The sequence below is a fragment of the Melanostigma gelatinosum genome (genome assembly GCF_949748355.1).
Source record: "Melanostigma gelatinosum genome assembly, chromosome: 22".
NCBI classification, from domain to species: Eukaryota; Metazoa; Chordata; class Actinopteri; order Perciformes; family Zoarcidae; genus Melanostigma; species Melanostigma gelatinosum.
In genome coordinates, this window is record NC_136655.1 from 15,011,326 (window position 1) to 15,025,723 (window position 14,398).

The 14,398-nt window shown below is 41.2% G+C and overlaps 1 protein-coding gene across 2 annotated transcripts in view; it reads left to right on the forward strand.

Annotated features, from left to right (window-relative positions):
- Positions 1-14,398, forward strand: part of osbpl8 (oxysterol binding protein-like 8) — an 82,768-nt gene that overhangs the window by 24,078 nt on the left and 44,292 nt on the right. The gene's annotated exons all lie outside the window — the stretch shown is intronic.

Sequence of the window (14,398 nt, forward strand, 5' to 3'; positions counted from 1 at the left end):
TTAAACTTGTCTGAGGCTGTGCGTATATGTGTATGTGTGTCAATAGATAGACGAGACAGCTACACTCACTTTAGCTGCAAACTCACACCCTGTTTCACAGTCCGACTGCACAATATGTCTTTAAAATGTAACTGTTGTCCTTTTTATTGGTGCCTTTTGCGTTCAGTCCAATGTTTGTCCAACACAAGAATGTTGAATGTTATTTATTTTCAAGGTTTAATTCAACAAGCAATAATTTGTATTTTAGCAGAATACTGAAAGCAGCAGAAAGACAGAACTGAGTCCACTTGAATATCAGTTGTTAATGGAAAGTTACATCGTTATGTTATCGCATATTTTCCTCATATTGTGCAGCCCTACTTCATAGTGACGTAAATGATGATGAAAGAGCACTGAAAATCAAAAGGGCACAGTCATCCACATGTTCTTTGTTATGCACAACAATGTTAAGTTGCTGCTACTTCTGCTGCTGCTAGGTTGATAGCGCCATACTCGAGGAAACCGCAGCTTTAAAATTAAAAAGATCTGCAACGTCACAATTTTGACTTCATAAAGTGGAGTTTCGTTATTTGAAGTTTATTTTTTTATATTTTTGTAGATGGTTTGTTTTTAGGATTTTACAAAAATAGAAACAAACAAAGCTAGGAAACACTTGTCTTCGGCTAGATTCATCTCATTGACCTTAAAAGAGAGGAAACGCACTGTTGGGAACGAAAAGGAGCATGTTTGAGTTATCAGCATATATAAAAACTAAATTATTGACATCAATAGAATTATTAATGTCAATACAATTATTAACGATGATTAATAATAACTGGCCACCACCCTGCGAACAGGGACCAATAACCAAACTATAAACTAAGTCACTCAGGGTTAGGGTTACGCTGGGAGGGGCAGGACCAATACCACATAGGTCCTTCCACTCTCCCAACATGTGTCAGCCTCCCCTTCACCCAGAGCAAATACTTAACCCTGGGCCGACATTTTTTTACTTCCGCGGATATTCCATATCATAGCAACCAGATGCAACCAAAGCTGACAGCTGAAAGAAATGCTGTGCATCCAAAGCGCTCCCAGCTAGTGTTTTCAGAAGCGTCTGGCATTTTCAGCTGGGAAGAACTGCTTTGGTGGACACATTTTTGTACAATAAATATGACAAATGGGATATTTTTTTGCATGTTTAAATATATGTATAGCTTCTGTGTTTTCCTATGATAACTTGGTAAACCATTATTAATGATTGTGAGGAATCATTAACCATAATCAGTGAACTTCTACAGTCTCTTAATACTGGTAGCCCACTAAATGGATTATTTTATTTAAAAGTAAACCAAGAAAGTGTATATTATAGATTATATTACAATTAGTCCTCCATATTACTCTTTACCCAGGTAGTTCTCGGTCTCATAAAAGGTTGGGGTCCCCTGTTCTAAATTAACCTTCAGACAGCATGCACCCATTCACTCACCCACACATAGAATACCACTCCACTTCTCTCAGCTCTCAGGAGTGTGATTCTGCCCTTTCATTTCACCTTCATCAAAAATCCCCAGTAGCCATTTTTGCAGCGAGCCGGAGGTCAATTATAATTGCAGATAACGAGGGTGATAACGGTTCCGGCCATCTCTCCCACGGGCCTCCGCAGACAGTGACACACAATGGGATCGAATGGGAGCCGAGCTAAAAGCCCTTTCCTACTTCTTTGAGTCTTTGCTGAGAGTGGGAGTGAGTTTTAATAACACTCAATGTCTGCTGGTAGTGTGAGCTAATTCCTCCCCCCGCCTCCTCCAGAGCCTATTTCAGTGGCCGCATAATCAAACTGCCGATGCATGAATTGATTTGAAAGCCACGTCCGTGTATCTACAGTGTCTTTTGAGTGCTTTCTTTTTGATTGAATTGAATTGGACAAATGTGTACCTCTCTCCGGGCCATTGCGTTATGGTGTGAGACTCGGGCTATGGGACGTAATGTGTGGTTGTCCGGTCCTGCTATTTGCTAAAAAAGGGCCCGTCGGTAGAGATGATTGCTCCCAACGCGGGATGAAAGGCTCTGGGAAGCACGCCAGGTGTCTGGTGCTCTGACATCCTCACAGTCGGGAGACACTTCAGGAAAGGTTTATGGCAGCCAGCATTGAGTCTGCTGTCATTTGCATTGTACATACTGTAATGAAAGAGCTGGTGACCTGCTGTTCCGAATAGACTGCAGTGAAAAGGCACATAGACAGACATTATGCACTCCAACAATGGGTTTGGGGTAGCTTAGAGGTAAGGACACAGGATCTGTGACTGAGAGGTTTTGAGCGGCTGAATGAGAAAAAAAAAACGTTCGTCCTCGGTGGCTGTTGAATTGCCCCTTTAGCCAGGCTCACGCCCCCCCCCCCCCCCCATTTGTTCCAGAGGTGCTTTACAGTTGCAAACAGTACAAGACTAGAAGCTCTGAGATAAGCTCAAGTCTCTCTCATAAATGTTTTTTAAAATGTAGTCATTGCAATCTATCAGAAAGCAACATGGGTACCATTCCCATCTGACGCAACACGCCACAAACTAGTTGGCATCAAAAATAATAATACTCATAATACGTCCAGAAGGTTCCTGATTGAGCGTTTGTATGTCAGAGTTTGAGTTCTTTATGAATAAAAACGTAAAGAATTGCCCAAGTTTCATTATATACATCTTAATCAAGTCCTTTGCTTGGTGGTCAGGAGATCATGCTGTCCAGCCAGTCCTCCAGGTCTTCTTCTGTCATTTCCTGCCTGGCGGAAGCAGACTTATGCCACATAAAGGCCTATTTATCGACAGTCTGGAGGCTAAGATTACTTTCGTAATAAAAAACGACAAATGGTGTGTCCCCTAAATAGACTCCTTACATGCCTGTCAGGAAGCCCTCCACATCTCAATAAATCATCAGCATGAAAATCTAAACAGATATGAATGATTACTGAGGCTAACCTCTGGTTTCCACCTGGCACCACGTTCCAACTGCAACTTTTGTTCCATGTTTAAGAAGCACAGCGTTTCGCCTGCCCGATTGTGTTGACTTGATGTGGTCCTTTTTCCTTGATGTTTGTGCATCTACCGTAAGTAGTAGGCTGAGTAGTTTCTTTTTTTTGGTCTGTTTTAATCGTGTTGATGTTGTTTCCTGCTTTGTTCTCTAGCCTACAGACAAAGTTTAATGTCGTCAAAAGTCAGATCTAAACCTTTGGTCCGGACGGAAAGCTCTCAACAGCTACTGGATGGATTACCATGAAATTCTGGACAGATATTCATAGGGCACAGACAATTTATGCTCATGAGTTTGGTGATCCAATTACTTTTTATCAAGTTCCTCCAGCAGGTCAAAAGCTTCACAGTAAAACATCTCAACATTTGCGTAAACAGGTGGCACAAAATTTGGTAAAGAAATGCGTGGTTCCCCTGAATGCCTTCCAATGACTTTTGACTTTTGACCTCTTGCGCCACCCTGAGGTTGACACTTGTGGTGAGGAGTTAACTGTCTACTATTGGATGGATAGTTGTAACTGAATTTGCAGTTGCATCCACTTTTGTTCAACTTGCCGTATTTAGAGCACCTAATAAAAGTTATCACCCCCTTGGAAGTGTTCATGTTTAGTTTTTTCACACAGTGACGCAAAGTAGGTTTAATGTCTTTTTTTCACCGAGCAACAGGCAAGGCAAGTTTATTTGTATAGCACATTTCAACAACAAAGTAATTCAAAGTGCTTCACATGAAACCATTAAAAGCATCAAAACATAAGGCAAAAGAAAAGGAGATTTAAAAACAATTAAAGAAACAGTGTAAGAAATAAAATTCAGTAGTAAAATGCAGAAATGCAGGAAATTGATTAATATATTAATTGAATGTGGTTCAATTAAAGGCAGTAGCAAACAGAAAGGTCTTCAATCTTGATTTAAATGAGCTGAGGGTCTCAGCAGACCTGCAGCTTTCTGGGACTTTGTTCCAGATATTTGGAGCAGAAAAACTGAACGCTGCTTCTCCATGTTTAGTTCTGACTCTGGCAACAGAAAGTAGACCGGTCCCACACGACCTGAGGGGTTGGAATGGTTCATAAGGTAGCAGCAGATCAGAGATGTATTTTGTCCCTAAACCATTCAGTGCTTTGTAAACCAACAGCAGGATTTTAAAGTCAATTCTTTGTTGGACAGGAAGCCAGTGGAAAGACCTCAGAACTGGAGTGATGTGGTCCACCCTCCTGGTCTTAGTGAGGACTCGAGCTGCAGCGTTCTGAATCAGCTGCAGCTTTCTGACGGACTTTTTACAGAGACCTGTAAACACACCGTTACAGTAGTCCAGTCTGCTGAAGATAAATGCGTGGACAAGTGTTTCCAAATCCTGTTGAGACATAAGTCCTCTAATCCTTGATATATTCTTCAGGTGATAATAGGCTGATTTTGTAATTGTCTCGATATGGCTGTTCAGGTTGAGGTCTGAATCCATAACTACACCTAGATTTCAGGCTTGGTTTGTGGGTTTTAACATCAGTGACTGAAGCTGAGCGGTGATTTTCAATTGTTCGTTCTTGGTACCAAAAACAATTACTTCTGTTTTATCTTTGTTTAATTGATGAAAATTCTGGCACATCCAGTTGTTGATTTGTTCAATGCAGTTACCCAGCCCTTGTGTGGGATTATAGTCCCCTGGTGACATAGTTATGTAGATTTGTGTGTCGTCTGCATAATTATGATAACATACTTTGTTGTTTTCCATAATCTGAGCTAGTGGAAGCATGTAGATGTTGAACAGAAGAGGCCCCAGTATTGAACCTTGGGGAACACCACATGTCATTTTAGTCAGCTCTGATGTGTAATCAGCTACAGACACAAAGTATTCTCGGCCCTTCAAGTAGGATTCAAACCAGTTAAGTGCTGTGCCAGAGAGTCCCACCCAGAAGAAATACTTTTAGTCAGATACCGCTGCTTCAATTAGTGCTGACCGACATTTCCTAGAATTTGACAAGATCAAGAGAACAGACATGGACTGAATGCCTGTAGAAACTGCCTCGTGGCTGCATTGCATTGAGATAAGCTGATAGCTGTTCCTCTGCTACCATTGATTTGATTTTGAAGCTTTTGCCCCGGTACCAACAAAATACAAATCTTTATTTAAACAGCAATGTCACAGAAATGCAAGACCCAATGCCAATAGTGCACATTTTGATACCACTGTGTTGATTAAGCTGGATTTTGCTGTTAAAAAGCGTCTAAACTGGCAGAGACGGGGTCTTGGTTCTTAGACACACAGAGCCACAGCCTGTGACAGCAATAAGCTGGGGGGGGGGGCTGAAAGAAGCCAGAGGTGAAAATTGGCTTCAGGCTGCTATTAAGGAGTGAGAAGCCGAGGCTGCATCAGCTTCTGAACATCAGTAGTGGGACCCGGGGTGCTGTTGACAGAACCGAGCTGACAGCACGGGCTGATGAGACACATTCTCACTGCTAAAGTAAACAGGAAGAGCAAGCGTATTCTCCACGGCTTAAGCTTGTTGGCGGCTATTGATTTGAAGGCAGCCATCAAGGCAGTATCGATTTATTAGCACAGAGAATGAAAAAGGCAGGGGGCATGTATCATCACATAGATCTTATTATTGGAAGAAACGCTCTGTGTGTGTTCCCTTAAAGTATTGCTTTTTAACGTAGGATCCTTTAGGAATTGTTTAAATCATACTAAGCTCTGTTTTTCCTCTGGTGTGACTTGATCAGTGCACACATGAATACACACATGTCTCTTGGAGTTTGGCTCGAGGAGGGTAATATATTGTGTCAGCTGACTGGCTACAATTATGATGAAGTATGTCTTCTGCTGGCTTCAATGCTGAGAAGAGGCAATCATGTCTGACATGGTGTATTATATGTGTCCTCTTTTACAAGTCTATCCTGTAGCTATTATATGTAGGTAGGTACTTTATAGTCCGATATAGGGTAGTACCTACTGTGTACAGAACGTCATATACCATAGGAGGATGATGTACTTTTTTCTGTTATGTTTTCCTCCCAAGGATGGAGGGAAAATGCAGCATTGCATTTCTCTGAGCATGAATGAGATATTGTAGCGTGGAATATGCCAGACATGAAATGTATTCTGAATGCGTCTTTGCGATATGGCAAAACATAAACAAAGTTTCCTACCGGTTAATGTTGATGTATATTGAAATGTGAAAGCTTAAATTCCCAAGAAGTAAAGTCAATTTCTGAATTGTTTGAGCTGCAAAAATAAATTAGAATAATAGATAAATAAATTGTATAAAATCAAACAACCCGTTTATTGTATATTTATAACTGAATTGCAGCTATTCTCAAGAAAATGAATAATGCTGCACCAAATTACTGATATTTTCTTTTCCTCCTGCCCCACTCACTACCATAAATGGGTGCTTTGTTATTTCTTCCTCTTTGAAAAAAAGTTGTCAAAGTCAGACTGAATCGCACTCAGCAGGAGTTTCCTGGCAGCAGCTGAGCTCTTTTGTCTAATTAAAAAGGCCAGTGTTAAATTGCAAATGAGCTTTACATTTCTGAATGTGATGCAGTTTGTGTATTTGACTTTTACTGTTTTTAGTCGTCTTGAAGGAAGTTTTGGTGACTTGCTTTGCCACCGCGGAGCACTTCAAGGAACAGTCCTTTTTTGTCAAGATGCAAATGATAGATTTCATCTAACCCCATGATGTGAATCATCTTCATACCTCTCAGCAGACTTGATGTAGATTACTCCGTTACAACTGTTGCTTTGTAGGCCTGATAAGAAACTAATTGCCAGTTTCCACTATGTGAAATAAGCTTTTCAGTACTTGAAACAGCAGCTACTGCATCTTCAAAATAAAACAGATTCTTCCAATATTGACTAAATGTAGGTGTTCATTTTCAGCCCCACACTCATGAAGCTTGTTTCACTCACATCCAAACAGTCGACACAAAGACTCCATATTTGGAACCAGGGTGGAAAGCAAAATACATGTTTGTGCTTCAAGGAGAAAAACGGGTCTGTCTTCTGTGTTATGAGGCGTGTCGGTGATGAAGGAATACAATTCACGTCGGCATTTTGACACCAAACACGGAGCTAAATTTAGCCTCCAAGAAAAACATCAAATTGTCCAAGAATTAAAAGGCAGACTGCAATCACAGCAGAATATAGTTACACAGCTACAGCCCAGTGCATGCTAAAGGTATGTGAGCAGAGCTCCGACCAGATACAGACTTTTACAAATGTCAGTTTGTGAAGAAACACCATCGCAGACCGAGTTCATGAACTAGCAGCAATCTAACAACACAGCTAGCTAAGAGACGAGCAGGTACTTGTGTTTCTAATTAACTGTTGATGAAAGCACAGACAACACGGATACATCATCTATCCTTGTTCATCAGACCCGACTCTCAGTGAGCAGCTCTTGGATGTAGCTGCATGCACAGGACGACGACAGGGAGGAACATTAGTGATGCAGAGAGGTGACACAAACAGCTTTGAACAAAGTTAATGTCATAACTTGTGTTTGATATTTGTCTTTGTTATTTTCTTTAATAGTTTGATCTTAGTTTAGTTTTACTAGTTGTTCATTGAATTAATACCACTCTATTCATGGTATATACTGTGCATTTCTATTTTTTATTCTATTTTATCTTATTTTTTATAAATCTATTCCTTCAAATTCAATATCTGCTCTGTTATTTTATTGTACTGTATATATTGTGCATTCCATCCATTATATTTTACTCTGTGAATTGCTGCTGCTACAAACTAATTTCCTCCTGAAGATGAATAAATTTCATATCTATCTATCTATCTGATAGAGCAGCGGTTCCCAAACTTTTTAGGCCGCGCACCCCCTTCTACATCCCGACCGGGTTCGCGCACCCCCCCCCCCCCCCCCCCCCTTAAAAAAAGAAAAGAAAAAAAGCAACAGCCTTTTAAGCCTTTATAGCAGCATAAGAATCGGACCAATGAGAGAACAGTTTGCTCGTGCGCGGCATTTGTTTACAAGATTTAGTCCGCTGTTAAATGTTGCAGTGTGAACACAAACCGAACAAAGGAGCAACTGCAACATTGTGTCATATTAATCCCTGAATCGGAACAAAGCAAACAAACTGAAGGTGTAACTCAGTTACACAAGGCGTCACTTTTAAAGAGCAATACGGATGGCGAGGACGCACAGGCTCAGAGGCAGATTATCACATTTAATTTACAATTCATGACCGACTAATGTAGCCAGGATGTCTTCGGACAAAGCATCGATGCGGCGACACAGTGTTGTTGGACACCGGGATCATGCACAACTTGTTTGCTTCTTTCTCCCCAATCATACATTCCACCATCTCTCTGGCAGCTGGCAAGCTCACGTCTTCGGCGATTGTGTGCGGTAGCCCCTTTCTCGCTATTCTGTGACCAGATATGAAGCCCGTAGTGCGTCATTTATAGACCAACACATGAATGAGACTCCAGTTGTTTTGGCTGTTTTGTAACTCCTCCAATTTCGATATAAACAATGTAAGGGGCTTTTGACTTGCACTGGCATGCTTGGTGTTCAGGTAGCAACGTAAATAAGAAGGTTTCAGACTGTTAGCCAAAACCTCACTGCACACCACGCACTGTGGCTTTGGGGAATCTGCGTTGCCAATCCAAGTGAAGCCCAGACACACATACTTTTCATCATATTTCCTCTTTTTTTCCCAGTCTGATGCTCACTCTCGTTTCCTCTTTTTTCACCTTGACTCCGCGATGGGCCGATGTGCTCCCAATTTGTCTGTGCTGCACCTCTCCGTTCCCCTCGCCTCCGATTCCTCTCTCTCTCTCTCTGTCCCTCTCCTCTTTGACACTGCGTCTGCTGCCGTTTGCTCGGTATATTGTCACCGAGCAAAGCCATGCCACACTGTGCTCAAGGGCTTCGTGGACAGCTAACACAGATCATGCTGCTCCCATTAGTGTGGCAGAGAGAGTCGCTCGGCACAATATTTGCCGCTGAAGAGTCCTGTCTTTCTGATGAATCCTTGCCTGTGTTTTGTACTGGGAGGCCTGATGTAGGCTGATAGCCAAACCAGGGCTCTAATCAAGGCTAATGACCGAGAGGGGAGGTCGGTATCTGGTTGCTTGCAACAGAGGATGGAGGAAAATCCAGTGCATTATAGAAACACGATAGCTACTTAAGGCAACGCTCTCTAGAAGTCCCATTAAGAACCCAGTGAGGCTTTCAAGTACAGTGTTTTGATTTTCCATCTGGTATGAATTAACAGCAAAAGAAATGCCAACCAGGATTCTTAATTGCTACCTAAATGTGTCACCATGTGTGTGGCTCGTTGGAATGAGGGCAAATTAACCAATTATCTATTGCTGGGATGCAGTTACGTAACAACAGATTTCCAGGAATGGTTATTTTATTTTTTTTCTGCCCACAAAAGAGGCTCTGCGTGAATCTTGGCTGCAGCACAGGAGTGCAGGCAGCTGGGCCGGAGTGTAATCAGATTGATGGTACCGGCCGAGGCCTGCGTTTATTTACTCTCAACAGCTGCCGGAGTCCGGAGTTTTAACTCGATGTGACTTCCAGGACAGGGAATCAATTTAGAAACAAGCAATCCAAAGATATTACACAGTGAGCTTAAGTGGCCGTTTTCAATTCGGACCACCAAAACACTTTAATGTAATCGTATACATTAATTGTAGTAATCAGATTGAAATGCCATTTTGCTTGTTGTCGTTATTGAGTCAAATTTTAGATTCATGCTGGTGGAACAAGTATTGAAATCCTTTACTTAAGTAAAAGTAGCTAAAGGATTTAAAATACGAATAAATAGTAATAATAACAGTAAATGTCCTGCATTCAAAATCTTACTCAAGTTAAGTACTTAAGTATAGGCAGTAAAGGTGGTATGATATTGGATTTTTAGTTGTGAAGCAATATTAATAATATGCTGCATGTGTTGCTGCAACTGGTTGAGACGAAGCCATGCCTGTTGCCATGTTTATGTCTTTGACACAGGAAGATGACGTCTTCAACCTTCATCCTGCGTGCAAAGCTCCGATTGGCTTGTTTTATTCCACCAACCAAACAGCCTTCAGCGAAGACAACAGCTAATATATTATTGACACATTATAGATATATTGGCATTGATTCGTAGCCTAAATGAATCATACATTCTGTATTGTAAACACTTTGATCATAAGATCTTTTAAGTGCTGATTGTCCAGCCCCAATTTTTAAAGTGTCATAGTACCTAACCTGATTTCGCCATCACAACCATTGTAGATCTTCTATATTGCTGCCACCCTTCCTCTTGAGAACATTTACCCTGTCACCTCCCAATACATTTTATGTTAAAAACCACTTTTAGAGCCATTAGCTGTAACTTATTTAAATTTGAAAAAGGGTGAAGTTATTCTTCAATGCTAATAACAAAAGGATACTTAAAATATGTGACCATTCATGAAGCCAAGTAAGCAAATGATGAGATGTAGTGAAAAGTAAGTATTGAAAGAATGCCAAAAAGAAAGAAAAGCAGTGTGGAGGCACCTTAACTCTTGGTTGCAGTCCACACCAGTACCAGTTAGTTGTTCATTGATACTGTCCATTTGGAGGACGCGTTGCACACGTTCCACACATAGCTGTGTTCGGGACATTTCTGGACGTCAACCTCTATAAAAACTTACTTACCAGATGCCACAAGAGCAGAAAAAACTTAAATATGGCATTACGAAACATCAAGTGGACAAAGTCAATTCCAAAACGGCACTGAATCTGGGGTCGGTAAGTCAGGGAGGAGGGGCCAACTTTGAATGTTGTATTTACGAACCGCAACTGACAAATCCTACTCGTACTACATTTTAGACTGGCCCATATTTGAATTATATCATTCTAGACCAGAGGATTACCAACTGTGAGACACACCATCCCAAGGAAGCGTGGGATAGATGGAGGGAGGCGCGGGGGAAGAGGAGGGAGTGAGGCAAAGATAATTGCCTGAGGTGAATTGCTGCAATTTGAGTCAAAAACGCAGTCACATCTTAACACACAGACGCGATACACTTATTTTTAGATGGTGACCTCCTGAGGATGTCTACATCTCTCATGTCTATCATGAAAAAAACGTCCATACATCTGCCGTCATAGAACAAAGAAACTCATGATATCTGCAGAACTGTCCTGAGAAGCATCACGTTTTGAGCGTTTTCTCCAGTATCAAGTATTCCTGCGACAGTTGTCCGTACATCAGTGGGTACACTGCAAACTGGAGCTGCTAATAGATAACAATCTGGGCTCAAATTGTCGCCCGTAGCTAACTCTATCTCCATGGTGTTATTATACTTCCTGTTTACATCTGTAAGCGTGATTATTCCCCAACCCAAAGTAAGAAAAAGAATAACAATAGGTTTGACATTAAATGTTCTCTTTTTCATGTTGCATTATCAATATTTCCTTGATATAAATAAGGCTCAGCAAGTATTTTCTTGATTGTCTCAGACTTACTGAGGTGTTGTGTGATACATGTGCTTGTATGATGCGTGTATACATATACAGATGAAGGGGTGCGTGTGTTTGCGCGAGTGTGTATCCATTGTCATTTATCTTTGCACTGCAGTGAGGTCCCCAGAGCACTGAGATGCAAAGCATCTTAATGCAGACGACTGACAATGAACGCCGTTCTAGCCGGTTTATGAAAGTGTTTTTTCTTGCATGCAATTTGAGCTTGCTAAGTCCTTATCTGCTCCCTATCTTTGCTTATTCTCTGTCCATGCAGTCGACACAGACATTTTAATACATGCGGCACTGAAGGCTGCTCAATCTGATAGATTGTAAGTCCTACCTTTCAGCCTTCTGGTCAATTGAATGGATAGTGTTTTACAACCTTGGCTCAGGCCTTACTGTGGACAGTATCTTGGCCACACTCTCTGGTACCACGTGATTAGTTATTTTATCGCTGGTGTGAGTTGCAGTTCCAGTCCCGCTGTAAATCAGCCCACATATGGGCGTCTCCCAAGCTCCGTACCTCTATACAGTCGCGTCCCCCATCCCCCCCGCCTTGGCCATGGACCCACCCAGTGCCGACAGATGTGTCATTGTTCTTTGATTGATAAAGCCTCTCTCACACTACCGCATGCTGGCCCACACTCAGCTAGTGCTGCAGAGGAGGTCGTGTTTGGGAATTGGTGGAATGCACTGTCATGGCAGTTTGGCAAGGCACAAATGACACAAAGTTTTGCTTTGCACAGATGAGATGGCATTTTGTTATGTTGCTTCTTTTTTCCTAATGGATACATTTTTTTTTATGCATTCTGTGACTTTCGCTGATCTGTGACAACCCAGAAGCTATTTGTTGCAAATTACAGAGCAAGATTGTAAGTACAGTGTGTGTTTGTCGTCACTCAATTTAATTTCAGCTCTAAGAACAATCATGTGTCATTGCTGTGGTCAGAAGAACTTGAACGATTTGTCACTAATCAGGATCATTGCTTTTTCCACAGAAATGTGACTTTGGCTTTCAAGTCAATTTTACGACCATTTTATGCCACTGACTTAATGGCATAGTAATGCAAGTACACCCTTTAAAAAAATGTTTCAGTGATTGCCACTTAGAATAAAAGTCTATTAGGACATCAGTCGAGGACAGCTTGTATCAGGTTGCTTAATTAGGGCGGAAACAGAATGAAACAAGATAGCAGATACCATCATGTGCTGAGGCTTACTTTCATTCACTCCCAGGCCGCAACCCCAGTAGCTACACAACAGCAACTCACCATTTAACGTTAACATGTGACTTCATCAACTCAATTTTATTGTCTTTCATAGCAGAGGGAATATCAGACGAACATTTGCGACGTGCCCTGAAACGATTTCAGAAGAATGCTAATGTTGCTCCGTTTCTCCGTGTTGCTAACTTTTTGCTAACACTTAAGGGGTCTGGAGATAATAGGGAGCCAAACTATGTTTGTTGTATTTTTGCTTGCAGTTAATGCAGCTTTAAGTTAAAGCTGCACAAACCAACAATTGTATGTCAAAAAAATAAATAAATAAATAAATACTGCTTGAAAGTTATATTTATTATAACTCAGCGTTTTGTGTTAAATCCTCACTTCTTGCTGACAGTGTGCCAAGTTCTGCCCTTTGTGGCTGTTGAGGATACAGCCATGTGGAAGACGCTTCCATACAGGGAACCAGGGCTAACTCAATGTTCTGTGCATGGAAATTATGTGAATCATATAGACTATGGCCTTCACAGTCACCACATCTAAAGGGCGTCTTGTCAGACAGCTCTCCCTACCACCATCACCAAAAACTCATCTTTATTTGCAGCGACCATTCAGTATGACGAGTATACAGCAGAGTAACCAAACTAATGGAATAAAAACATTCGGAACCATCAGAATGCTAAGTGTTAGCGACACAAATGACTCAGCTGCTCCTACCGTAGAAAGACGTTGCTCTCTTTCTCTTTGAGCGTCTTTTAAAAAAAAGTTTGTAATCTTTATTGCCTTAAATACAAAAGACAGTCCATTCATGTTTTGCCTTTATATCAACATGTTTTGATTCAAAGCTGAATAAACGGCAAAAGGTGCCCATCAGATATCGAAAAAAAAAAGGAAAAAAAACTGTTATCTCTGTTTTCCCTGCTACTAGAAACTGGGTCATAAATCTGCTGCGAGTGATGTTTAAACATTATGTAATATGTCATGGCATTTTATCCCGCGTAAGCACTCTTCATCCTTCCAGGGGCAGAGAGAGCGTGCTGAGTTAAAGGCAGTGTTTGGAGGAGATGAGGGTATTTTCTGTTACAGTACATACAATATATAGGGTCATTTTTGTGCTAATTACTGTATGTAGTTTAGCTGTGGGTTGATAAACTCTGTGATGAATTTTGAATTACTCTGCTGAACTTGTGTTGGTGAGAAGCAATGTAGAGAACTTATGTGCAAGTGTGGGAATGGATAAGGAAATATATCAATTTTAACGTTCAAAGGGTAGTTTATGGACAAGGGTATATTTAACAAGCTGCTCTTGGTTACCGGTATTTAAGTCCTAGAAACTGGTTGATTAGCATGTCTGCTCTTGATGCTAAAGTTGACGTGTTTGCTAGCTTGTTTTGCCCGCAAAGGTTTAAGGTTTGTGATTCAACTCTGGCCAGGAGCAATGGTTTCAAATGTGTCGGGTAGGGCTGGGCGGTATGACCAAAAATGCATATCACGGTATTTTGTAAGACTGGCGGTTTCATGGTATATTGGTAGATCCAACTGGTTCTTTAATGTAATGTTACTGGCGCAACAGAGCTGTTAGCTCCCAGCGGTTAGCAGACTGTTAGCGAGCTTTACCCAGCATGCAGTTCGGCGGAGAAATTTTACAAATGTACAATTATTAGTGCGACAAATTGTTTATCTGTCACAAACTGTTGTGTCGTGGTGTTTTGCCCTGTTA